We start from the raw sequence: 24706 nt of genomic DNA on the forward strand, positions 1-24706 counted from the left end.
TAGATGACAATAATAATGGTTAACATTTATTGCGTGCTTACTACGTGCCAGGCACTACTTTGGGCACATTTCATCTGTTAACTTATTCATGTGCTCAACAACTCTGCGAAGTGAGTACTTTTATTATTAACCCCATCTTTTCAGAGGAGATGGAGGAGGGTTAAGAAAATGATGTAAGGTTTTTCAGCCAGTGACTGATGGAGCCATGTTTCAAAACCCAGGCTTAACTGCCTCACTGGGTTGAAATGCAGATTCAAAACATCTTTTGAATTAAAACAAAAAGAAGAAAAACTGAGGCCACTGAGGTCATAGGAAAAGGACACCTAGATGAGTTTGTCTTTGGAGGTTAGACATATATGTAGATTGTCCAGCTTTCAGAAAGCTGATTTTGACTTTCTTTCTTTTTTCTTTCTTTCTTTCTTCTTCTTTCTTTCTTTCTTTCTTTCTTTCTTTCTTTCTCTCCCTCTCCCTTTTTCCTTCTCCTTACATTTGGATAACTCAATAAGTTGGGGCGCGCACAGGAGAGTGAACACGGGTAGATGTGGGAGGGGAAGAGATGCAGGTGGGTGGGCTGAAGAAAGGCAATTGAATGAGAGCCCCTTGTAGTAACATTTCTTCCCTGCTGAAGCTGAAGGGCAAAACCCACATGGCCGAGTTTCAGTCTATAAAGCAACAGAAAGGCTGTGAATGTGAGCTTATTCAGGCTTTCCTACCTTCACCAACCATGAATGAACTTTACTCAAGGTATCTGAGGTTTTAGAACTTGAAATGAGATCTTTCCAATCATCCACGTTGTACTGCCGGAAAGAGAGGTGTGATTTTGTAACAAATGCTCCACTGGGGACCTCAGCGCAGAAGAAAGGGGCTGGGATGAGAGCCCTGGAGCGAGGGGGGACTCGGGGGGTGGTGACTGGGGGCTGGGGTTGGAGGGAAGCCAGAGTATACTTGAGTGGAATGCCAATAACAAACTCCATATTCTTCCCAGACCTTCCAAGTTCAGTGGGAAATCTTCATACGTTCTGGGCACTAAAACTTTCTCTGGGGTTCTCTATAGTACAGGTGAGTCTCAGAGTTAACCTGTCTCCTCTCTGGATCCACTACAGTAGCATACTCATATCTCTATTACACTAATTCCCGTCATCTATGATAATGGTTCATTACATTCTTAACACCTAGCTCAGTCCCTGGCATATAATGGGCACAAGAGTCAAGTTTGTTGAGTGACTGGTTAAAGATACCCAACTAGATCAACATACGAAACTGGTCAATAATATCAATAAAAACAACAGCTAGTGGGGCGCCTGGGTGGCGCAGTCGGTTGAGCGTTCCGACTTCAGCCAGGTCACGATCGCGCGGTCCGTGAGTTCGAGCCCCGCGTCAGGCTCTGGGCTGATGGCTCGGAGCCTGGAGCCTGTTTCCGATTCTGTGTCTCCCTCTCTCTCTGCCCCTCCACTGTTCATGCTCTGTCTCTCTCTGTCCCAAAAATAAATAAAAACGTTGAAAAAAATTAAAAAAAAAAAAAAAAACAGCTAGTGTATTTATTGGGCACTAATGAGCCAAGCACTTACATGTACAATAATTTCATTTAATTTCCCAACTGCTCTGTAATGGAGACATTACCCTGATTATCTCCATTTAACAGTAAAATGAAACTGAGGCACAGAGAAGCAAAGTGACATACTCAAGATCACTCAGCTAGCCTGGACTCAGCCAGGAGGTACTACCTGGATTTGAACTGTGGCAGTCTGATGTTAGAATCAGATCTTTCGGCGTCACCTCAGATCTTCCCTACACCTACTGTCGGCCTGAAGGCAGTTAGCATCTCATGTTCTCCCACCGACTCTTCTCAGATATTTTCCCACCATCCCGCCCTCTCAAAACTCACCCGCACACAGTCACAAGTCACCATAACCCACCCACTTCATATCCAGGCTTCCCCAAATGTCATCCAATCCTAACAGCAGCTTTAAGGCAGAGACAAATATGTAAGATGCTTGGAATATCAAGGTTTCCCCTCGTCTTCTCTTTCACTAGCTTTCGCATTTGATTTGATTGCCTCAGTAATCTCCAGGGAACGTGTGATGAATTCACCATGCATCCCAAAGACGGGCAGCATTTTGAGATGCAGCAGAATGAAGATAATAAAACCCTGCATCTCATATGCTGTGAATTGCAGAGGAAAAGGACAACAAGAAGAAAACAGTGCCGACTCTTCTGTTATTTCTCAGGGATGTAAAGGAAACAAAGGAGCAGAAAAATTTGTTTGCTTGATTTCTCCTAAGTGTTTTCTACCAAGGCCATTCTCCTTCCTTGGGGACTTGAAACCTTCTGGAATTTCTTGACTCTGCCTATAGGGTTGGGGTTTTCATTACACACCGGATTTGTTTCTTTTCAATAAGGTTGACATTGGCCTGCGGAAGAGGCATGCATATGGAATAGTTTCAACTGTTTCTCATGACATGTATGCTCCTACATCTACAGGGAGACAAGAAATTATCACCACAGCAATATTTCATTCACATAGAGAGGGAATCCAAAGGAGAAAAGTGGTTACAGGGAATAGATGCATATCTGAATAGAACAGGAGCTCATCTTGTATAAAATACACAATACTCTCCTCAAAAGACCTCAGTCAGGAAGAAATAATACACCGATTTAACAACAGAGAGATAAACACTAGAATAAAAGCTGCCCATGGGGCAGACGAAGAAGCAAAAACCATTCTACACTTGAAGCATGCCCCACCCCCACCCCCAACGAAATTTACAGATATGTGGCTGAGAATTTATCTTAGAAAATAAATGGTTCTGCTTTTGAGCAAGGAAAAAAACATGATTCCCTTTTAATTAGTAAGATGTTGACTTTCAATGAAAGTCTAGTGGTCCATGGGCAGAAAAAGTCAATGGTAATCTTAGAATCTCCAACAGGGTTGAATCAATAGACACTTTGTTGCTGCAGGTTAACACTGCCATTAAATTGGTTTGATGTGTAGCACATCTCAAGGGCCTGCGTTTCAATACCATCACAAGTATTCACCTGAGGCAGAGGGTGTGCCCAGGAAGTAGACCCAACTGGCTTTCTGCAGGCAGCTGTTTTTGTCCTCCAAGGATTTGCACGGGGACCTCTCTTTCTAATCTTCCCTACTACTGAGGCTGAGATCCATAGCTCCCAGCTTGTTGAGGCCTTGACCACTGCCCAGGGAGAAGAAAGGAATATTAGACATGTGTATTTCGCGAAACAGGCAATGATACGAGTGACTCACTCAAGTGGACATAGAGAAAGCCCTATAATAGCTTCTTGAGGCTGGGCCACTGCTTCCAAAGGGAAGTACGGTCACGTGATGTGGTAGATTGGGGAACAGATTTATGCCCCCAGGTTTTCATTTTATTAACTGTATGTGCTTGGTCTTCCTTCAAGAGTCTTCTGTGTGTCCATGGTCAGACTCTGCCCATCTCTTCAGTCCCACCTTGCTCCCCTTCCCCACTTCCCAATCAGTCTTCAAACATGCCATGCATTCTGGCCACATGGCCATCGTACGTTGTTGCCCTCCATATGGAACCTTGGTCTCTTCCCCTTCTCCTGGGTGATTCCCACTTACTTTCAGCTTCCAACTGAAAAGTCACATCCAGGAGAAAATCATCCATGATTCTCCCAGACTAGGCAAGATGCTTATGCCGAATCACCTCCTCGAAATGTTGTTTCTTTTCTTCGGGCTTACTGAAGTCTGCAATTACACATGTATTCACGGGATTATTTAATTTATGTCATTTCCACGGGGCTGTGGTTTCTGAGAAGAGGAAACACTGTGAGTTTTTGGTCTCTATTGTATCTCCATCCCTCATGGTACATTGCAGGGACTCCAGAAATGTTTGCTGAATGAAGAAACACTCAAGGTATCTGGTTGACATATTAAAGACCAGATAAAAGATGGTAGTGCCTGTGGAATTAATCAGCTACCCAAGGAGAAAATTAGACTCCCTCGCTGAATAAAGTAATAAAGAGAAGATCAGAAAGCTAGGAAGATTCAATATGAAAAGTTTTAGATCGGGGGACCGCTTTTCGGCTTTGACCACCAAGTAGACACCAATGAGCTTGAGGCCGAATTTGTGGTCTGCCCTTAATAACCGACACTGTTTAGCAGGTGGTCCTGAGTAACCCATTTATTTTCTTTTTTTCTCTCTCTTTTTTAAAGTATGCCTGCTTTCTTTTTTATCTTTTTTAAGTTTATTTATTTTGAGAGAGAGAGAGAGAGAGAGAGAGAGGAGAGAGAGAGAGCGCGCGCAAGTGGGGGAGAGTCAGAGAGAGAGGGAGACACAGAATTCCAAGCAGGCTCTGCACTGTCAGTGGGGCTGACCTTGGGGCTCGATCTCACAAACTGTGAAACCATGACCTGAGCCAAAATCAAGAGTCAGACGCTTAACTCGATGAGCCACCCAGGCCCCTCTGAGTAACCCATTTCTAAACAAGCACCCCAAAAGATACAAAACAGGTGCTCTAAGGACCTTGATGGGAGACAATATTACTTTAAAAGTTAGGTTAAAATCTGGCTAAATTGTCTATAGGCTCCAACGCCTCAAATGCAAACCTGACTCTTAGTCAGTATGGCCATTATGTTCATTTCCTGTGGCTGTGGTAACAAATTACCACAGAATAGGGGCGCCTGGGTGGCTCAGTTGGTTAAGCATCTGACTTCGGCTCAGGTCATGATCTTGCAGTTTGTGAGTTTGAGCCCCGTGTCGGGCTCTGTGCTGACAGCTCAGAGCCTGGAGGCTACTTCGGATTCTGTCTCCTCCTTTCTCTGCCCCTCCCCTGCTCATGCTCTGTCTCTCTCTGTCTCTCAATAATAAATAAACATTAAAAAAATTAAAAAAGAAATTACCACAGAATGAGCAGCTTAACACATCAACCTTTTCTTCTCTTAAGGTTCAGGAAGTCAGAAGTTCAAATTCAGTTTCTCTCAGCTGAAATCAAGCATCAGCAGGGCCACACTCTCTGCAGAGACTCTAGGATAGAATCCATTCTGGCATCTTCCAGCTCCTGGTGCCTGCCAGCATGTCTTGACTTGTGGCCACGTCACTCTAACCTCCACCTCTGTCTTCACATTGCTTTCTCTTCTGTGTGTCTCTTTCATTTCCTGTTGCCTCTCTTTTGTAACGACACCTGTGAAGGCATGGAGAGCCCACCCAGATAATCTAGGATAATCCCCCCAGCTCAAGAACCTTAATTTAATCACATCTGCCAAGTCTTTGCCATATAAGGTTACATTCACAGATTCTAGGGATGAAGACCCTAGGAGATCTTTAGGAGGCACTATTGAGCCTACTGAAGCCATCTGTTTCAACCCTAAAATACACGCACACAATACATTTATAACTAATTTACTAAAAATCTAACATGTATGCAGGACAACTTTACTCATCACTAATATCTTACTGCTCTCAACTGGGTTTAGATCATTGGTGGTGGGAGGTAAAACGTGGTGTGGTAGCTACAATTCTAACATGGCTCCCATGACTTGCACACCCTGGCGTTACGGCCTATGTAATCTCCTTCCCTTAAATGTAGCTAGGACCTTTAAACTTGCTTTCAGCTGGGAGAATATGGAGAAGATGACGGGCTGTCACTCCCTTGATTAGGTTACCTTAGGTACCAAAGGTGATGGGCTGTCACTCCCGTTATTATTGCATCTTATTAGCAAATTGGAAGGGAAAAATGATTTTCTGCTGTCTTTGAAGAAACACACTGCCATCTTGGTGATGGCGGCACATGACAAGGAACTGCAGATATCCTCCAGGAGCTGAGTTCTGCCAACACTCGGTGATTTTGGAAGAGACCCTGAATTGCAGACAAGATCACAGTCCCGGCCAAGACCTTAAATATCAACCTGGGTAGAGGACGCAGTGAAGCTGTGCCCACACTCCTCAGCCACAGAAACTCTGAGATAAGAAGTATGTGTTGTTTCAGCCACCAGCTTTGTGGTAATTTGTCGTGTAGAGACAGAAAACTAATACGCTTGATTGCAAGTGTTTACTATCTCTATCTGAGGTAGAGAATGGATAATCGCAGACAACTCAAATGAAAAGAGTCAACCATCCCAAATGTCCAGAGAGCAAAGTACCCTGGGGGAAAAATGCGTGCTGCAAACCAGAGGGCATTCCGAGCCAGCAAATGGGATTCACAGTAACTGGAAATACACTGGGAGATGGATTGGGGGGAAATTTAGAAAGGGCAGAGTTTAAGCAGAACTCTTGTAGTTACAGAGATAGAACTCCAACTCCAACCAAAGCAGACATGAATAAATCAATCCAGTAATGGTGAACGTGGGGGAGTTTATTGGCTCACACATCTGGAAAGACCAAGGGTATCTGCCTTCAGGCACTGAAGCTCTGGGCCGTGTCCCTCTCGGTCTCCCAGTTCTGTTTCCTTAGTGTTGATCTTCCTTCGGCTTCTCAGTGGAGCCAGAGGTGGCCACTAGCAGGACCAAACTTACACACAGCTAGTTTAGCAACTCCTGTGGGAAGAGATTCTGTTTCCTAATAATTCCAACATGAGTCATTCAGTTCTTCTTCTCTGGCTCTGACTGGCCAGACCTGAGTCACATGTCTGACCTTCACACCAGAAAAAGACTGAGGGAGCAGCCAGCCTTACTTGAGCCCGAAGGCCAGGTGGGTGGGGTTCTCTTATGAGAAGAAGAGGGATTAGATCCTGGGCAGTCAAGAATCACAGATGCCCATTCTCCCGTAAGCAACACGGCAGATGCATCTGAATGCCAGCTCCACACTGGAAAAAGGTGGGAAGAGGGCTTTTTAAGTCAGGAATCAAGTAGTCAACGGAAATTTCCATGCAGAGTGCACAGAGCAGAACTTGGAGAATGAGCTGCGGGAAGAAATGCTTGGGGCTAAAATGAGTCAAGGCAGTTGATCTGCTGAGTTTACAAATTTCTTTGTTTTTACATGTATTTACTTTTTGAGAGACAGAGAGAGACAGAGCACAAGTTGGGGAGGGGCAGAGAGGGAAGGAGACACAGAATCCGAAGCAGGCTCCAGGCTCCGAGCTGTCAGCACAGAGCCCGACGCGGGGTTCGAACTCACAAACTGTGAGATCATGACCTGAGATGAAGTCGGACGCTTAACCGACGGAGCCACCCAGGCGCCCCAATCTGCTGAGCTGATAAACAAGGTGACGCTAGGGAGGGATTTCCGAAGGCCTGTGGCCTGATGAACCCAGCGGATCCCTCTCTAGAGAAAGAATGTAAAATCTATGGAAAGCGACATGGCGAAAATGAATGCTCCCATCCTTTCCATCTATGGAGCAATCATTATGTCACAGGTGTCATGCTTTCTACCTTACATTCATTATCAGATTTATTCCTCACCCACAGCCCTATGAAGTAGGTACTTTGACATGTGAGGAAATTCAGGCCCAGGAGGTTAAGGGATTTTCCCTGAACGTCAGGGACCAGGTTAAGGGATTTTCCCCGAAAGCAGGTAAGTATGTTCAAATCCAGGTAAATATGTTCCCAAAGTCACTAAGCTAAACCTCTTCTTTCTGAATTAGTCCTGACCTGAACAGGACAAGAGAATAGAGAAATACCCAATAAAAATTTAACTCTCACACTGTGAAAGACTATTTCAAACCTTTTCTGGTGCAACTAAGTAAGTTTTTTGGCCCAAGAATTAATTGACTAGGACTTCAGAGGTAAGTCAAAAGGCCTTTGGAAAAAGAAAGGTGGATCCAAAACAGCAGAGGAAGTGCAGAGAAACAAGGGAGGATAAGAGGCAACAATGGGTTCTCAGATGCACCCTCACCGACAACTTTGGAAATGTCAAAGGTAAACAATGAGACAGGAAGTTGGAGAGGAAAACGGCCAGGGAAAGTTCAGCCCTGTATCCCTTCCACGCCCTCACTGCCCATTATGACTCTCACTGAGTCAGCCCAGATGGGAGGAAAGCAGAGACCTCACTCACCCAATGTCCAGCCTCTCCATGGCCTGGAACTAGTGGAGGATGAAGCTTGTGAGTGCAGCTCAGACACACCCATGGTACCCCCTGTCCCACTGCACATCCATACCCAGAGATTTCAATCAGAGCCCCGGAGTACAGAGAGCACCGCCCAGGGGCCTGGGTTCTGAGGTGAGTCCAACCATTAATTACCAAATGACTTTGGGTAAGGCACTTACGATCTCTGGGCTGTAGTTTCCCATATGAAAACTTGGGGGTTGAATCAGATGGGCAATTGCACATTCATATGCCAAGAGAGACCAAGAAGGTAATGATAATGATGTAGCAGGCTAAGTATAAGACAACAGGGAGCAGTGGGGACTGGAGATCCCACGTCCTGTCCAGAAAGGGCATCCCTGGTGTCTCCAGATACATCAATTTCCCCTAAGAAGTCAGAATTGGAGGCTTTATATAAAATCCCCTAATCTTTAAGTGTTGGCAACAAATCCAAACTCTTTAAAAACCCTATTCAAGGCAAGCTTCAGGTAATTTTGCTGGCCAGTTTGTGATACTGAATCTGAATACAACCTGTTTATAAGGTGCATGTGGTTATTTCAGCTTAATTAAAACGGAACCAAAATTAAAAATTCCGTTTCCCAGTCATACCAGCCACATTTAAAATGCTCAACAGCCATGTGCGTTAGTAGCTAGCATATTGGATAACACAGACATAGATCATGCCCAACCATGCAGAAAATTCTCTTGCATTGTCTGGGTCTACATGATCTCTAAGACAACTTTCAGCTAGGCAAACTCCAACTAAAGACAAAATAAAATGAATGTACTCTCTGAATTGACAGGAAACAAAGATCCTGGAATTTCAGTGCATAATTCTAACACAAAAAGATTGGTGTCATTTTTTCTTCTCCTTGATGAATTTCTGCCACTTACATTTAAATCAGTTTCAACAGATTTGTTCACAGGAATGGACTGATAGTTTCTAGTTTTCTTCAACATGTGAGGTAAATCCTTGAATCATTTCATTAACAGTGATTTGAAATCTAACCTTGTCTGAAAAGGAGGACATGGGACGGAGGAAGGGAAAACCCTCTTTTCTGTTGCCTAAAACTTACTCCTCCTCTACTAGATAAAGTTTTATTGCCACACAGAGCTTTTAGCTGCCTGTGGAAGACCCTACGTTGTGACCACTAGCACTGTTTTAGATCACCGGTCATTAAACTTTTCTATAAAGAACCAGACAGGAAATCTTTTCAGCTCTGGGGACCGCACAGTTTCTGTGGCAGATGTATACCACTGGCTCATTACATGAAAGCAGTCATTGACAGTGCATACACAAATGGGTGTGGGCTGTGTTCCAATACAACGTCACCTCTGGACACCAACATTTAAATTTCATATAATTTTCAAAGGCCAAGAAATGGTCTTCCCTAGTAAAAGAGAAAAAAACCCCTTTCTTAGCTTGGGACCATACCAAAACACAGTGTGCGGGATGTGGCCCACAGGCTGGAGTCTGCTCACCCCTAACCAAGTTCTGGAGGCTCTGTGATGGAGAGATGGGTGGGCTTCGAGCCAGGCAGGGTTGCACTCTGGCACAGGCATACGATTCACTGGGCATTTATCCAATGTACGTTCTATACTTAGCTAATGCTGTTTGGGAATGGAGGAACAGACCACATAGGTTCTTTTTTGTTCTTTTTCTTATGAATAGAATCGATCTTCCTTCTTCATGCATTCCATATTTGCAAATTCGTCTACTTGCTAAAATTTACTCGCCACCCCAAGATCAAACTTGTGCTGCATTTGCAGTCATTCTCAGACATGTACGGAGGGGCAAAAAATGTGAGTCACCCTCGGAGCGAGGCCTTAGCTAAGGTCAAACAAGATGACACCCTGCCTTCTTGTTTCAGTGCACAGACCGTAAACCAGTGTCCTTTACATGGTCTTTTTTAGCACCGTGTTTTTTGCACTTTTGGGCTTTTTGTTGGTGACTTTGCTGTTTCAAAAAATTTTTTTTAACGTTTATTTATTTTTGAGACAGAGAGAGATAGAGCATGAATGGGGGAGGGTCAGAGAGAGAGGGAGACACAGAATCTGAAACAGGCTCCAGGCTCTGAGCTGTCAGCACAGAGCCCGACGTGGAGCTCGAACCCACGAACTGTGAGATCGTGACCTGAGCTGAATGAAGTCAGACGCTTAGCCGACTGAGCCACCCAGGCGCCCCATGACTTGGCTGTTTTAAATGGTCCCAAAGCATAGCCTTGAAATGCTGGTGAGAATTCCTAAGCATAAGAAAACTGCGATGTGCCTTATTCAGAAAATGGGTGTATTGGAAAATGGGTGTATTCATTCACGCATAAGCTCCAGTTCTGTTGGCTATGAGTTCAATGTTAATGGAGCCACAATATACAGTAAATAAAGTGTCTTCAAACCGAAACACACATAAAACAAGGTTATGTATTGATTGGTTGATGAGGATGTTGTGACCAGAGATTCATCAGAGTCTAACCCTATATTTCCCCTAGGAGCTGGTTCAGCATTTGCTAATTTGGTCCTCAAGGCAACTTTCTACAACCTAACTACCACAAAAAATAAGAACTGGCTGTCTATATTTTTACTGACGTTAAAAAGAAGTTGCTGTGGTAATCTCCCATCCTTTCTCATTATAAATTGCCTTTAAGGCTTTAAGCCTTTAAGACTTACTGAAGAAGGTTGAAACTATTATTTTTTTTAATGTTTGTTTGTTTGCTTGTTTGTTTTTTTTTTTTTGAGAGAGAGAGAGAGAATGAACAGGGGTGGAGGGTGGGGGCAGGGGGACAGGACACAGAGAGAGGGAGACACAGAATCCGAAGCAGGTTCCAGGCACTCAGCTGTCAGCGCAGAGCCTGACGTGGGGCTCGAACCCACCAACTGTGACATCATGACATGAGCTGAAGTAGGATGTTAACCGGCTGAGCCACTCAGGTGTCCCAGTTTTAACTACTTCAAATGAAGTTTTTGGGTTATTTCATGATTTTAGGTGTCCATGATTCCCTAGTTTCTGGTTCTCCAGATAAATGGGCTGTTGCCTGGGTATGTCATAGAAACCTATTTTCAATAAATTCTTCACTTGTAGATGATTTGAAAGCTCACAAACTGTGCTCCTAGTGGTAAAACACCCCAAGACTAAAATCCCAGCAGGATTCTGTTAAGAGACTTGGCAGGTGAACGTTTTGCCATGTTGTAAATATCCAACACAGTTTTAGAGACTATCTGAATGATACTAAATATCAATCATAATTAACAACCTAAACCTAAGTATTCATCGTTAAGTCAACCAGGGTTTTATAGGAGACCTGGAGCCTTTATTATGGGTATGATTTTCATTTGCAAATGTTGCAAAAAATGCACTGGCTTTGTCCTCTGGAAACACATCATGTGAGGTGGGCCAGCAGGGGAAGTTATTTGGAAAAGGAAGAGGATGTTGGGAGTTGATACATCTGAGAGGTGAGGTGCAGGCAGAGCCAAAAAAAAAAAAAAAAAAAAAAAAAAGAAGTTGCAAATGCATTTAGAAGAATATTAACAAGTAAGCCGATGTGTCTTCTGAACACATAAACACGGACATTTTTTGTTAATGACTAACTTCTCCTGACTGAACAGTCTTTCTATGATTGCTGATGTATAAACCCTGGCATTGACTGAGCTCTTCTTTATGACCTTGGCCTCTTCCTCAAGCATTTCTAAATATTAGATGCCATTATAGTGCTTAATATACGCCAGGCACTAGTCTAATAAGCAACTTTAAATATATTAACCCATTTAATCCCCAAATAATCATATGAGGTAGGCAGACTTATTACCATCTTCATTTTAAAGATGATAAAACTGAGACAGAGCGATGTCATGTAACTTGCCCTGGGTCACAGCCATTAACCGGCAGAGCCAGGATTTAAACTCGGGGAGGTTCATTCCAGAGTCCTTTTCCTTGACCGTTAACACCACACTGCCTCTTAAGAAAGCACTGGATAATTGTGGACAGTTTACAGTGGCTGCTTCTATTAGCAATATTCAAGTCATAACCACTCTTTCTCCTTTTCCATTTCTCCATCTTCCTCCCTCCTTTTTTTCCTCCCTCCCTCCCTCTCTCTCTGAGTTCTAACTTTCATATATGGCATTCCTCGTTTTTGATAAAAATAAATAGTACTTCAACTACCATCATATCCAAGACTGAACAGTTCTATCATCCTCCATACCCCTTTGTAGTCAGCACCAGTCCCGACCAGCACCAACCCCCACCGGCCTGGAGACCAAGGGATTTCAGTCAGGGGTCCTGGATCCCCAGGGCATCCTTCTACAGGATTCAAGAATGGAACTTGGATAAGTGTAAAAATTACATCTTTAATTTTTTTTTTCACTAACGTCTACTTAAAAAGGAGCATTTCTTCAGTTATGAATATGAGTAACAAACTACGTAAATATTAGCAGAACCCGTCACTCAGTCTCAGTAGAAATCAGAGAAAGTCTTCGATAGCATTATGTGGTTACTTACATCCCAAAATATTGTATACACTCCTGACTAGTTTGAAATTATGGTACATCAGATCTTGCTTTTGAATGCATTAATAAGCACTTTGTTATTATATCACAAATTTGAATATCGCAAATGTTTTCATAACTAAGTATCATTAAATTTAATCTCAAAACTGTTGCCTGTGAAAGCACTCAACTACCTGAATGATATTTCGGCAGATGGAGTCCCTGGTAATTTATTCTACCATCATCCCAACCAACACTTGCCCCGAGTGCAAGATACAGAAATGATTATAATCCAATCACTGCCCAGGCTGATGAAGGAATTATGCACCTCCCTTTCGTAGGCCGAGCTATGCTCTTTCACAGACAAATGCCCCTGGTGCCTTCTCTCAAGGAGGATGGCCAAGCAGCACGACCCACCTCTTCTACGGGGCTCTGCATGGAATATGGAAGAGTCCCTCTCTCCAAGCACTTTGCACCTGCCACAGGGCTCACAGAGAATGTACACACCTTCTTCTGAAGAAGAGGAACCAGCCATCTGTGAGCTCCAGATTGACGCCAAGTGGGAGAGAGAAGTCAAGACACAACACTTAACTCTAAAATTTAGGCAGAAGCTGAGAATTCACCTTCTCCAATATTTTGGAATTGTTTTGTGATCAGGACTGTATTATTAAGACCTGCTGCTTTGGGGCGCCTGGGTGGCGCAGTCGGTTAAGCATCCGACTTCAGCCAGGTCACGATCTCGCGGTCCGTGAGTTCGAGCCCCGCGTCGGGCTCTGGGCTGATGGCTCAGAGCCTGGAGCCTGTTTCCGATTCTGTGTCTCCCTCTCTCTCTGCCCCTCTCCCGTTCATGCTCTGTCTCTCTCTGTCCCAAAAATAAATAAAAAAAACATTGAAAAAAAAATAAAAAAAAAAAAAAGACCTGCTGCTTGTACCATGGTCCGTCACCCCCAAATCAATGATTTCCTTCTTGATCAATTTTTTTTCACTTTATTTATTTATTTTGAGAGTAAGAGCAAGAGAGCACAAACAAGAGGGGCAGAGAGAGAGGGGGAGAGAGAGAAGCCCAAGCAGGCTCCGTATTGTCAGCACAGAGCCTGACGCAGGGCTCGGTCCCACAAACTGTGAGATCATGACCTGAGCTGAAATCAAGAGTTGGATGCTTAACCAACTGAGCCACCCAGGTGCCCCATTAATCTATTAATGTAAAAAACAAATCAATGGGAAAAGAAGGATGGGAATATGCAACTTCCTAAGGGATACAAATGGCCAGTAAATACAAGAAAAAAAACCTTGATTTCACTGATAATCAAGAATAAATATTATATAACAAGATACAATATTTCTTTTATCCAAATGTCAGAAGCTGAATTATTTTTATAAGACAATGTAATTGATGTAAGACGTATGCTGCATACCTTAAGTCCCAATGTGGAAATTCGTATTTGGAATAAAAACAGCTCTTTTGGAAAAAAAAAAGATAAATTTGAAATTTGCTCAGGTGACTGGGTTGCTTTCTGAAGCTGATTTCAAGAGGCAAGACTAAAAGAATGTGAGATTCTAAATCGCAAATCCAATAAAAACAATATAAAAAATCATAGAGGCTGTCAATAAAAACTTCACCTTTTGGTCCTTAGAACTTGGCCACTGTGGCCAGACTGTGACTTTGAACAGTAGGAAAGTGGCTGATGAACTAGTGCTTTCCAAGATTTCCTTGTCTTATTATTTTCCACAGTGTTATCCTCTCTCCTCAGTAGTCAATTTTTCATTTACAGTATTTCCATAATGCTTTCTTAACAATTAGCCAATGTATCAGTGTCACTTTCTCCTCACGCTTCCCCAAGCACATCGCTTTCTTTGCAAAAGCAGTATTGGTCAGAGAGGACATCTAGTACACGTGAATCAATTCTGCTGCCATTAGAATGTGGACGGAGTTCAATTCAGCAGGAAACAGAAGCTAGAGAATTGGCGGTTAAGTTGAACTTGCTCACCATTTTGAGCCCCATTCCCCTGAGGGCGAGCGCGACCTTGTCCAGGCTGTGGCAGTCGCGTACTCTGTTCACACAGCGCACCCCGCTGGCCACTGCGGAAAGTTCACCTCCCGTGCACAATTTTAAAATTAAATGACTGCTGGTCTACCACCTACATTTCATTTCTAATCAACTTGGAATTCAAGAACCAGGGCCATCTTTTGCCCCCACCTTTCATGAGGGCTTCAGCTGAAACACTAGTGCTATAGAAGAGGAATAATAACAATAGTATCATTTAATAAGTGAATTAGTTACATGTCCCATTCCATTAAATCCACCCAATCATGGTACAAAATAGATACACAATAACGTTAATTTTATAAATGAACCACAACACGATAGGTATTATTATTGCCTCTATTTTTCAGGAGGTTTGGAGCGGTGAAGGAGAAATTCGCCAAAGGCTCTAAAATAATTAAGTAGGCAGCAAAGAGTGGAACCCCATCTAATTCCAGAGTTCAAGCTTAGTGACTACAAAGTATTGCCCATCTTATTCGTGAATGCTAAAAGAAAAAAAAAAAAAAACACCTGAAAGATGACAATTCATTTCAAAGCCTACCGTAACAGGTTAGGCCCTTTAATGCCTGATACTTGCTAAAGTTCGACAGAGAGCAGAGGCTATTTTCTGAGCAGCTTGTACAAAGTCAACTCCAAGGACATGCTAATCAAAATGGGGCATAAGCACATGATATCCATATCAGTCAGAAGTTAAACAACAGAATGGGCCAAATTTAAGCCTCTGGCACATGCTGGGATGTAACAAGCCTCCTGTTCCAATAAGGTACAGTATCTTTCCAGTGCTCTATGGATAAGGTACGGATAAGGCTCAGATGGGCTTATAACAGAGACTTTCATTATTGTGGAGCTAAAGTAGACTTAAAAATTTTTTTTTCAAGTTTATTTATTTTGAGAGAGCATATGCACAAGTGGGGGTGGGGCAGAGAGAGAATCTTAAGCAGGCTCCATACTGTCAGCACAGAGCCCAACGCGGGGCTTGAACCCACGAACTGTAAGATCATGACCTGAGCCAAAACCAAGAGTCGGACGCTCAACTGACTGAGCCACCCAGGTGCCCCCAAAATAGGCTTTTTAAAATGTGTGTGTGTGTCTGTGTCTGTGTTTTCAGTAGAGGCTACCAGAGATTACATTCATCTGAGAGAGTCAACACAGAAGGTTCCAGAGGTAGGTGGAATTTATATCCTAAGCTTGGATGAAAGGATTTTTCCATTCTCATTAACAGCAACCCATTGGTAATGCCTGCCTGGGGCCCAGTGTCAGGAAGGACTGTGGGACTGGTTCTGAGTTTTACAAAGAAAGCATGCTTTGCTGATTAATAAAGTGTGCCCTGGCAAGCGACATGAGGGTGACACATTTACTGCACATTTAATCATAACTAGAACATTCATGGAACTGCCATACTGGTTCACCACCACAGAGGTACCTCAGAACTGCCAGCCAGGACTGAGAGGAAAGATCACAGTGCAGACCTGGGAAATTTAAATTAGAGAATAATTTAACCTGTGAAAACATTAAGGTCTATGGGATTTATCCTCAGATGTGAGAAGGTAAGCCCATAGATGCTCTTGGGAGTCAAGATGACAGACAGGTCACTTGGCTAAGAAACAGGAGTGGAAAAAGGCAAGCAATATGGCTGACAACTTGTATTCCATACTGGCCCAGGAGAGTTTAGCAGACTTGCTATTTCTTCAGCTCAGCCTCATGGATTTGGGAGGTGTGACTATAGAACTTCTCATTTTTCTTATTTCTTTTCTTCATCATTTGAAAGGTTTTAGCAAAGTCTGCTTCAAAATGTCTGCCTGTCTTATGGGTGCTGAGGGAAAATGAAGTTTTGGCCAATGTTTGTCAGAATATAAATGGGAGGGGAGTGCCCCCTGGTGGTAGATTTGGAAAATCCCTAGTTATGTCCCAGATTCCCAAAAGTGTTCCAGGAAGCACTCAACCGCTCATGCTTTTCCATGGGAGCAGTAGTGGTAAAAGAACCCTGGGAAACAACTGTATATTATATAACATATACTAATATATTATTTAACATAATACATATGATTTCCCTTTCTTGGCAATTCACAATATTAAAAAAAATTTGTTAATGTTTATTTATTTTTGAGAGAGAAAGACAAGAGGGTGAGTGGGGGAGGGGCAGAGAGAGAGGGAGACAGAATCCGGAGCAGACTCCAGTCTCTGAGCTGTAAGCAAACAGCCTGACGTGGGGCTCGAACTCATGAACTGTGAGATTATGACCTGAGCTGAGTCAGATGCTTAACCCACTGAGCCATCCAGGAGTCCCAACACAATGTTTATTAGTATGTTAATCCCCAAGAAGTCCCACAGTAAAGAAATTCTAACTCTTTGTAATTCACCGTTTCCTAAATTTGTTTGAACATAAACATGATTATTTTTTAAATTAATGTAAGGTTGTGGGAGGCATGAATCTTAGGATGAAAGAAAGAATATAAGAATCTTCTTTCAATATGGAGATAGTCTTTCCAGAGCTTTTTCCTTGATAAAGCTTAGAAAACTTACATTTTTGTGTATAGCATTTTCTTGCACCTCCTTCAAGATTGGCACTACTAAAAAGCCAGGTAAATGTTGAAGAATAATTTCCAGTTGGAGATAAATTATTTACATATTTCAAGGCACAAGCTTTTACTGAAGAAAAGCTAAAAGAGTATCAATACTCTTAAGCTTTCCAGGTATAACCACCCGGTAGAAATTCTAGGCATGCTCCCCCAGTATATAGACAGCTCCCCTGATACTACTAGATGGGAAAACGTAGTGGCTCAGAGCACTGTGGGCTCTAGAACCATCTTTCCAGGGCTTGACAGCCAGCTTTACCTCTCACCAACTGTGTAACCTTGGGCATGTTACATAACCTCTCTGTTCTCCACGTCCTTTCTCATCTCTGAAATGGAAATAACAGCCTTTCCTGGCTCTGTTGAAGATTAAATGAGTTAATATGTGTAAAGTCTTTAAAGAATGCCTGTGAGGTGGCTGGTTATTTCTTTCTGAAGCGGCACTACTAAAGTCAGAAGTATCATTTAAAGGATCACTTGAGAGGAAAATAATCTTTTTCCCTTTGAAAATATTGCTCTTTCATTTTGGGCCATGAGACCATTAGGAAATTTTGGCTATCACTAAAGTGCATTAGGGTGGTAATTTAGCTTTTTTTTTTTTTTTATTTGGAAACATTCGGAAATTTTTCCTCTTAATGTTATTTCAAAGTTGTGGTAAAACACACGTGAGATGAAAGTTACCATTCTAGCCATTTTTATGTGTAGGGTTTTGTGGAAGTAAGTACATTTATATTGTTGGACAATCATCATCACCATCCTTCTCCAGAACATTTTCGTCATCCCCAAATGCCACTCTGTAGCCATGAGGCAGTGACTCCTCATTTTCCCCTCCCCCCCAGCCCGTGGCAACCACTATTCCACCTCTGTCTCTATGAATTTGACTAGTCTGGGAACCTCATATAAACGGAATCATACAATATTTGTCCTACTGTGTCTGGCTTGTTTCACTCGGCATAAAGTCCTCAAGGTTCTTCCATATTGTACCATGTGCCAGAATGTTCTTCCTTTTTAAGGCTGAATAGTATTCCATTGTATGTATAGACCACATTCTGTTTATCAATTCACCTGTCAGTGGATGCTTGGCTTGTTTCTACCACTGGCGGTTGTGAGTAATGCTATGAATATTGGTGTACAAGTATCTGTTCAAGAAGTCTCCACTTACAGGGGCGCCTGGGTGGCTCAGTCGGTTAAGCGGCCAACTTCGGCTCAGGTCATGATCTCACGGTCCGTGAGTTCGAGCCCCGTGTCGGGCTCTGTGCTGACAGCTCAGAGCCTGGAGCCTGTTTCAGATTCTGTGTCTCCCTCCCTCTGACCCTCCCCTGTTCATGCTCTCTTTCTCTTTGTCTCAAAAATAAATAAACGTTAAAAAAATTAAAAAAAAAAAAGAAGTCTCCGCTTACAATGCTTTTAAGTACGCACTCAGAGGTGGACTGCTGGATCATATGGTAATTCTAGCTTAACATTTTTTATTTCAAAAAAATTCTTTAACGTTTATTTATTTTGAGAGAGAGAAAGAGCGAGGGGAAGCGTGAGCAGGGGAGGGGCAGAGCGAGGAGGAGTGAGAGCATGTCAAGTGCAGGGCTCGAATTCACAAACCATGAGATCATGACCTGAGCCCCAATCAAAAGTCGGACGCTTAACCAACTGAGCTACCCAGGCACTCTAATTCTAGTTCAATTTTTTTTGAAGAATGGCCATACTGTTTCCCACAGTGACTGCACCATTTCACATTCCCACCAATGCACAGGATTCCAATTTATCCACAGCCTTACCAGCACTTTTTAAAAATACATATATAATAGCCATTCTAATGGATGAAGTGGTATCTTATTATGGGATTTGATTTGCATTTTCCTAATGATCGTTTAACATTTTTAAATGGTTTTCAAGCAGACTTCCATACGAAGGACACATATTTTAATCTCTATCATTCATTTGACATTTAGATATTCCTATATTTGTATATATCTTTGATGATTTTAAAGTTATTTCTTGCTTTGAAGGGAATAAAAGAACTTGCATCTGTTTTCTATTTATTTTAATTAAAGAAAATGTTTAACAGTTAACTTTGAAGAATGGAAGTGAGAGCCTTTAATATTCAACATCATAAAATACATTTCCTGTTTGACTATCTTTACATAAATCATGCAATAATTTTGAAATAAAAACATTTTTAAAAATAAGAAAATTTAAAAAATAAGAACCATCACTTTGTGAGACTTCGGAGCCAAAAGAGAGTCTGTTTGTTTCTTTGTTTTAACCAAACTTCAGCAGGAAATTTGAGTACCAGCAGAAACACATCAAATTCCTCAACATTTAGTGTTCTAAATTTCTTTTTTAAGATTTATTTATTTTTGAGACAGAGAGAGACAGAGCATGAATGGGGGAGGGTCAGAGAGAGAAGGAGACACAGAATCTGAAACAGGCTCCAGGCTCTGAGCTGTCAGCACGGAGCCCGACGCGGGCTCGAATTCCCGGACCGCGAGATCATGACCTGAGCTGAAGTCGACGCTTTTAACCGACTGAGCCACCCAGGAGCCCCTTAACATTTAGTGTTATGAATGCCAGTCAGTCTCCAAGTATCTCTTTCAAACCCGGTTACTCACACCTAATGATTGCCTATTACATGCTTGAGAACATGCTTAAGTTATTTGTTTTCTTTTGAATTTATTAATTATTATATTTTTCCTTAAACGTACTTTAACCAGGCTTTTTTTTTTCAAATTGTAGAAGCTACATATATTCCAGAGCTAAAAAATAAGCAAACAAACTTACTGGCTTCTAAATATGAAAAAGAAAACTACCCAAATTAAAGTAATAAATACTTAAATTAATATCTACAAAAATTAATGTATTGTCAAACTTTGTTAGTTGATAAAGTGTAGCTTATATTAAATTACATTATGTTTTAAGGTAATTTCAAGTTACATTTTTTACTTGGCATGAATCATCAAGGATACATGATGAATCCTGAAGAATTATAGCCAATAAGAAACTAAATGAGTTTCTTGTAATAAATATTTTCAAAATGAATTAAAAAGCCTTTAAAAAGGGAAGAGAGTAAAAGATTATCTTTAATGTGGGATACATGTGAGTTTTAACATGCTTGATACCGTGTAGGGTGGGTATCTAAATGTAAAAATTGTGAGGGCTGACAAATATCCTTAGATGTCCCTCACCATAACAATTCAAATTAAAACAAATTGAACACATCAAGGGGCGCCTGGGTGGCACAGTCGGTTGACTGTCCAACTTTGGCTCAGGTCCCGATCTCATTCTGTCAGTTCGAGCCCCGCATTGGGCTCTGTGCTGACAGCACAGAGCCTAGAGCCTGCTTCAGATTCTGTCTCCCTCTCTCCCTGCCCCTCCCCTACTCACGCTCTGTCTCTCTCTCTCTGAAAAAGAAATAAACATTAAAAAAATTTTTTTAAAAACAAACAAAAAAACCCCAAATTAAACACATCAAAAAAACCTCTCCTCTTCAAAAGACACCATTGAGAAAAAGAGAAAACAAGGTAGACACTGGGAGAAAATATTTGCAAAGCAGACATCTGAGAAAGGACTTGCATCCAGAATATATAAAGAACTCTCAAATTCAATAAGAAAACAAAACACCTGGGGTGCCTGGCTGGCTCAGTCAGTAGAGCATCTGACTCTTGATCTTGGGATTGTGAGTTCAAGCCCCATGTTGAGTGTAGCGATCACTTACATAAATAAAACTTAAAAAACAAAACAAAACAAAACACCGACTTTTAAAAAATGCACAAAAGATTGAATCAGTTCACTGAGAAAATATACAGATGGCAAGTTAGAATGTGAAAAGATATTCAGCATCAGTCGTCTTTAGGGAAAAGCAAGTTAAAACCACAACGAGTTATTACTACATACCTATCAGAATGGATGAAATGGAAAAAGACTGGTCATACCATCTACTGATAAGAAGGTGAAGGAATTGGAACTCTCTTTCAGGGCAGGTGGGAATGTAAACTGGTACAACCACTTAAGAAAACAGTGTGACAATTTCTCAAAAAGCTGACATATACCTACCATGGGATCCAGCCATTCTACTCCTAGATATTTACCCAAGAGAGCTGAAAGCCTATATTCACATAAAGACTTATACATGAATATGCGTGGTAGCATTATTTGTAATAGTGAAAAACTGGAAATAACTCGAACACCCATTAATGGGGAATAACTCAACAAATGGAGGTTATTCAGGTAATGGAATCCAACTCAACAATATAAAGGAATGGAACATCATACACAGTACAGCATGGATGAATCTCAAAATAATTATGCTAAGTGAAAGATGCCAGACAAAACAATTTGTAGTGTAGGATTTCATTCATACAAAATTGTAGGAAACGCAAACTAATACACAGTGATAGAAACAAGATCAGTGGTTGCCTGGGGTAAGAGAGGAGTGGGATAGGGCAGGAAGGGCAGATTACAAAGGGGCATGAGAAGACTGAAGAATGATGGATGTTTTCATTAACTTGATTATGGTGATGGCTTCATGAGTATAAACATATGCCAAAACTTATCAGGCTGCCCACTTTATTTTTTTATTTTTTATTTTTTGGCTTCTCAGCTCTGAGCTGCTGCTTTATTTTACTGCCTAAGCAGTGCCAAACATGCAACAAAAAGCAAGACACTTAAGAATTCTCAGAGGATCCTCTTTCTTAATTGTATTTGAAAATATTTTGCCAGTTTCATCTTCCCCCTCATCCTTCTCTTTGCCTTTTTTTTGTTTCCTTGAGATATAACTGACATACAGCTCTGTGTAAATTTAAGGTGGACGGCATAATGACTGGACGTACACACGTTGTGGAATTATTACCAGGGTAAGTTTAGTTAGCATCTCCCTCCTCATAGAGTTACAACATGTTTTCCTCAAATCTGACACTCTGTTTTAATTTATTTTTTTCTAAAGTAAACTCCGCACTCAACCTGGAGCTCGAACTCATGACCCCCATGCTCTACTGACTGAGCCATCAGGCACTCCTCAAATTGTACCCTTTAAATATGTGCAGTTTAATTGCTGGTCAGTTCTGCCTTAATAAAGCTATTAGAAAGCCCTTAACTGTAACAATTAAACATGGCACAGGCATATAAAGAAGTAAGTAATCTCCATTCATCTGACACCATTCATGAGATCATCTCCTTGAGGTTTCCAACATGAAGTGCATGCCCTTCCATATATTCTCTTTACTTATACGAACCTGTGACTACGTTATAGGGTTTACACATTTTGCAAAATGGATGACCCATTCAAATGCTATTTTCACGGAATTTTATTATGGTTAAAAAATCTCTTATTATGCATAAAAACTTCTGGGTGTTCTGATATTAAGTCTCATTATTTTATAGCCAACATGCCTTAGATGCTTTACTAACAAAGAGGATGTAAAACTACGAACAGAAGCAGTTTCCTTTGCAGGAAATTACTAGATAGAGGAGTTGGTCTTCTTTGAGGGAGGGATAAGATCAAGTTCTTTCTATATCGAGAGCCTGTTTTCCACAAGATGTAGTTTAATTTAGAAAAGGAAAACTATTTCTTGTTTTAAACTGTAATTAAATTCTCACTCCAGGTTAAACATTGCACACACAGGGATGTTATATGTGAGCACACTCAATTGGAAACAGACCTTTCAGGATTGTTTTGGTTGTAAACTGGAAAATGGTACCAACTCTAGGGTTTTACCACAGATCAGGATGACTTTTTAAAAAAAAAAAACCCTTCAGGGGCGCCTGGGTGGCGCAGTCGGTTAAGCGTCCGACTTCAGCCAGGTCACGATCTCGCGGTCCGGGAGTTCGAGCCCCGCGTCAGGCTCTGGGCTGATGGCTCAGAGCCTGGAGCCTGTTTCCGATTCTGTGTCTCCCTCTCTCTCTGCCCCTCCCCCGTTCATGCTCTGTCTCTCTCTGTCCCCAAAATAAATAAATGTTGAAAAAAAAATTAAAAAAAAAACCCTTCAATTGAAAAAATGTTAAAATCTATGCTTACTGTGAAAAATGCAAAAAAATATACAAGGATAGGGGATAAAATTTTCTTCTCTCCTGCTCTGCCCCTCATTCCATCTGTTAGACAATCACTGTCAACAATCTGAAGGTAACTTCCCAGACTATATGGTGCCTGTGGGCACACGTGTGTTTGGGCCTGCTTTTATTTTTTGTCTGCTCATTTACTTTTTCTCTCAAGTTTTAAAAAATTCTGATAAAATAGATATGACATCAATCTGCCATTTTCATCATTTTTGAATGTACAATTCGTTGGCGTTAATTTCATTCACAATGTTGTGCAACCATCACCACTATCTACTTCCAAGACTTTTTCATCACCCCAAACAGTAATCCCGTTAATCCCATTAATCATTAATGCACCATTCCTCCCTTGTCCCAATTCCTGGTAATCTCTACTTGCTCTATGAATTTGCCTAGTCCAGATAATTCACATAAGTTGAATCGTACAGTGTTTGTCCTTTTGTGTCACTTATTGTAATGTTTTCATGGTTTTTTTTTTGCTTCCCCCCCCCTTTTTAATGTTTATTTATTTTGAGAGAAAGATAGAATGTGAGTGGGGAGAGGCAGAGAGAGGGAGAGGGAGAGAATCCCAAGCAGGCTCTGTGCTATCAGCACAGAGCCCAACATGGGGCTCGAACTCATGAACCGTGAGATCATGACCTGAACCAAAATCAAGAGTTGGACACTTAACTGACTGAGCCACTCAGGCACCCCTGTTTTCAAAATTTATGCATATTGTAGCATGTATCAGAACTTCATTCCTTTTTATGGCGGGAGAATATTCCATCGAAGACCAAATTTTGTTTATCCATTCATCTGCTGATGGACACTTAAGTTGTGTTCATTCGCTTTTGACAGACATGATCATAATATACACAATTTCAGGAGCTTTTCCCCTTTCAGTTAATACATTTCAGGGGCTACCTTGTCCTATTGGATGGAAATACCACCACTTATTTACTACTCTTCTATTAATAGACACATAAACTGCTGCCATATTTTTGCTATTAAAACAGCGCTAGAGCGAATGTACTTGTGCATACAGTGTTTTGTATTCAGACCAGTTTGTCTGGAAGACAAACTCTTTTATTTAAATTTTTTTTTTCAACGTTTATTTATTTTTTGGGACAGAGAGAGACAGAGCATGAACGGGGGAGGGGCAGAGAGAGGGAGACACAGAATCGGAAACAGGCTCCAGGCTCTGAGCCGTCAGCCCAGAGCCCGACGCGGGGCTCGAACTCCGGGACCGCGAGATCGTGACCTGGCTGAAGTCGGACGCTTAACCGACTGCGCCACCCAGGCGCCCCTGGAAGACAAACTCTTAAAAGTTCTATTATCTGGTCAATGCGAATGTGCATTTAACATTTTGACAAACACTGCCAAGTTAGCTTCCAAAAATATGGCCACTGTTGACAGTCTCATCGACAGTGATCATGAGAGCCTTTTTGTCCATGTCTTTCCCACAAGGGGTATTTAGAACTTCTGTCATTCTTGCCAGTTTGACAGATGCACCTGGTTATTTAAATAAGGTATACTATAATCAGGGCTGATATTCAGTAGCAATGCATACGTGTAGCTGCACTTAATATTA

At 41.7% G+C, this 24706-nt stretch overlaps 1 protein-coding gene and 1 long non-coding RNA gene across 11 annotated transcripts in view; one reads left to right on the plus strand and one right to left on the minus strand.

The window, feature by feature from the left end:
- FRMD4B (FERM domain containing 4B) overlaps positions 1-24706 on the minus strand; it is a 356794-nt gene that overhangs the window by 258358 nt on the left and 73730 nt on the right. The window lies entirely within an intron of this gene.
- The window catches only part of LOC123384120, a 69133-nt gene continuing 52051 nt past the window's right edge, over positions 7625-24706 (plus strand). The window contains exons 1-3 of one of the 5 annotated variants that reach the window (XR_006594794.1): positions 7625-8132; positions 14869-15281; positions 15627-15682. This is a non-coding gene — a long non-coding RNA (uncharacterized LOC123384120). The remainder of the gene's footprint in view (positions 8133-14868; positions 15282-15626; positions 15683-24706) is intronic. The other 4 variants (XR_006594793.1, XR_006594796.1, XR_006594795.1 and 1 more) reach the window with 4 other exon arrangements.

Source organism: Felis catus, chromosome A2, assembly GCF_018350175.1.
Source record: "Felis catus isolate Fca126 chromosome A2, F.catus_Fca126_mat1.0, whole genome shotgun sequence".
NCBI classification, from domain to species: Eukaryota; Metazoa; Chordata; class Mammalia; order Carnivora; family Felidae; genus Felis; species Felis catus.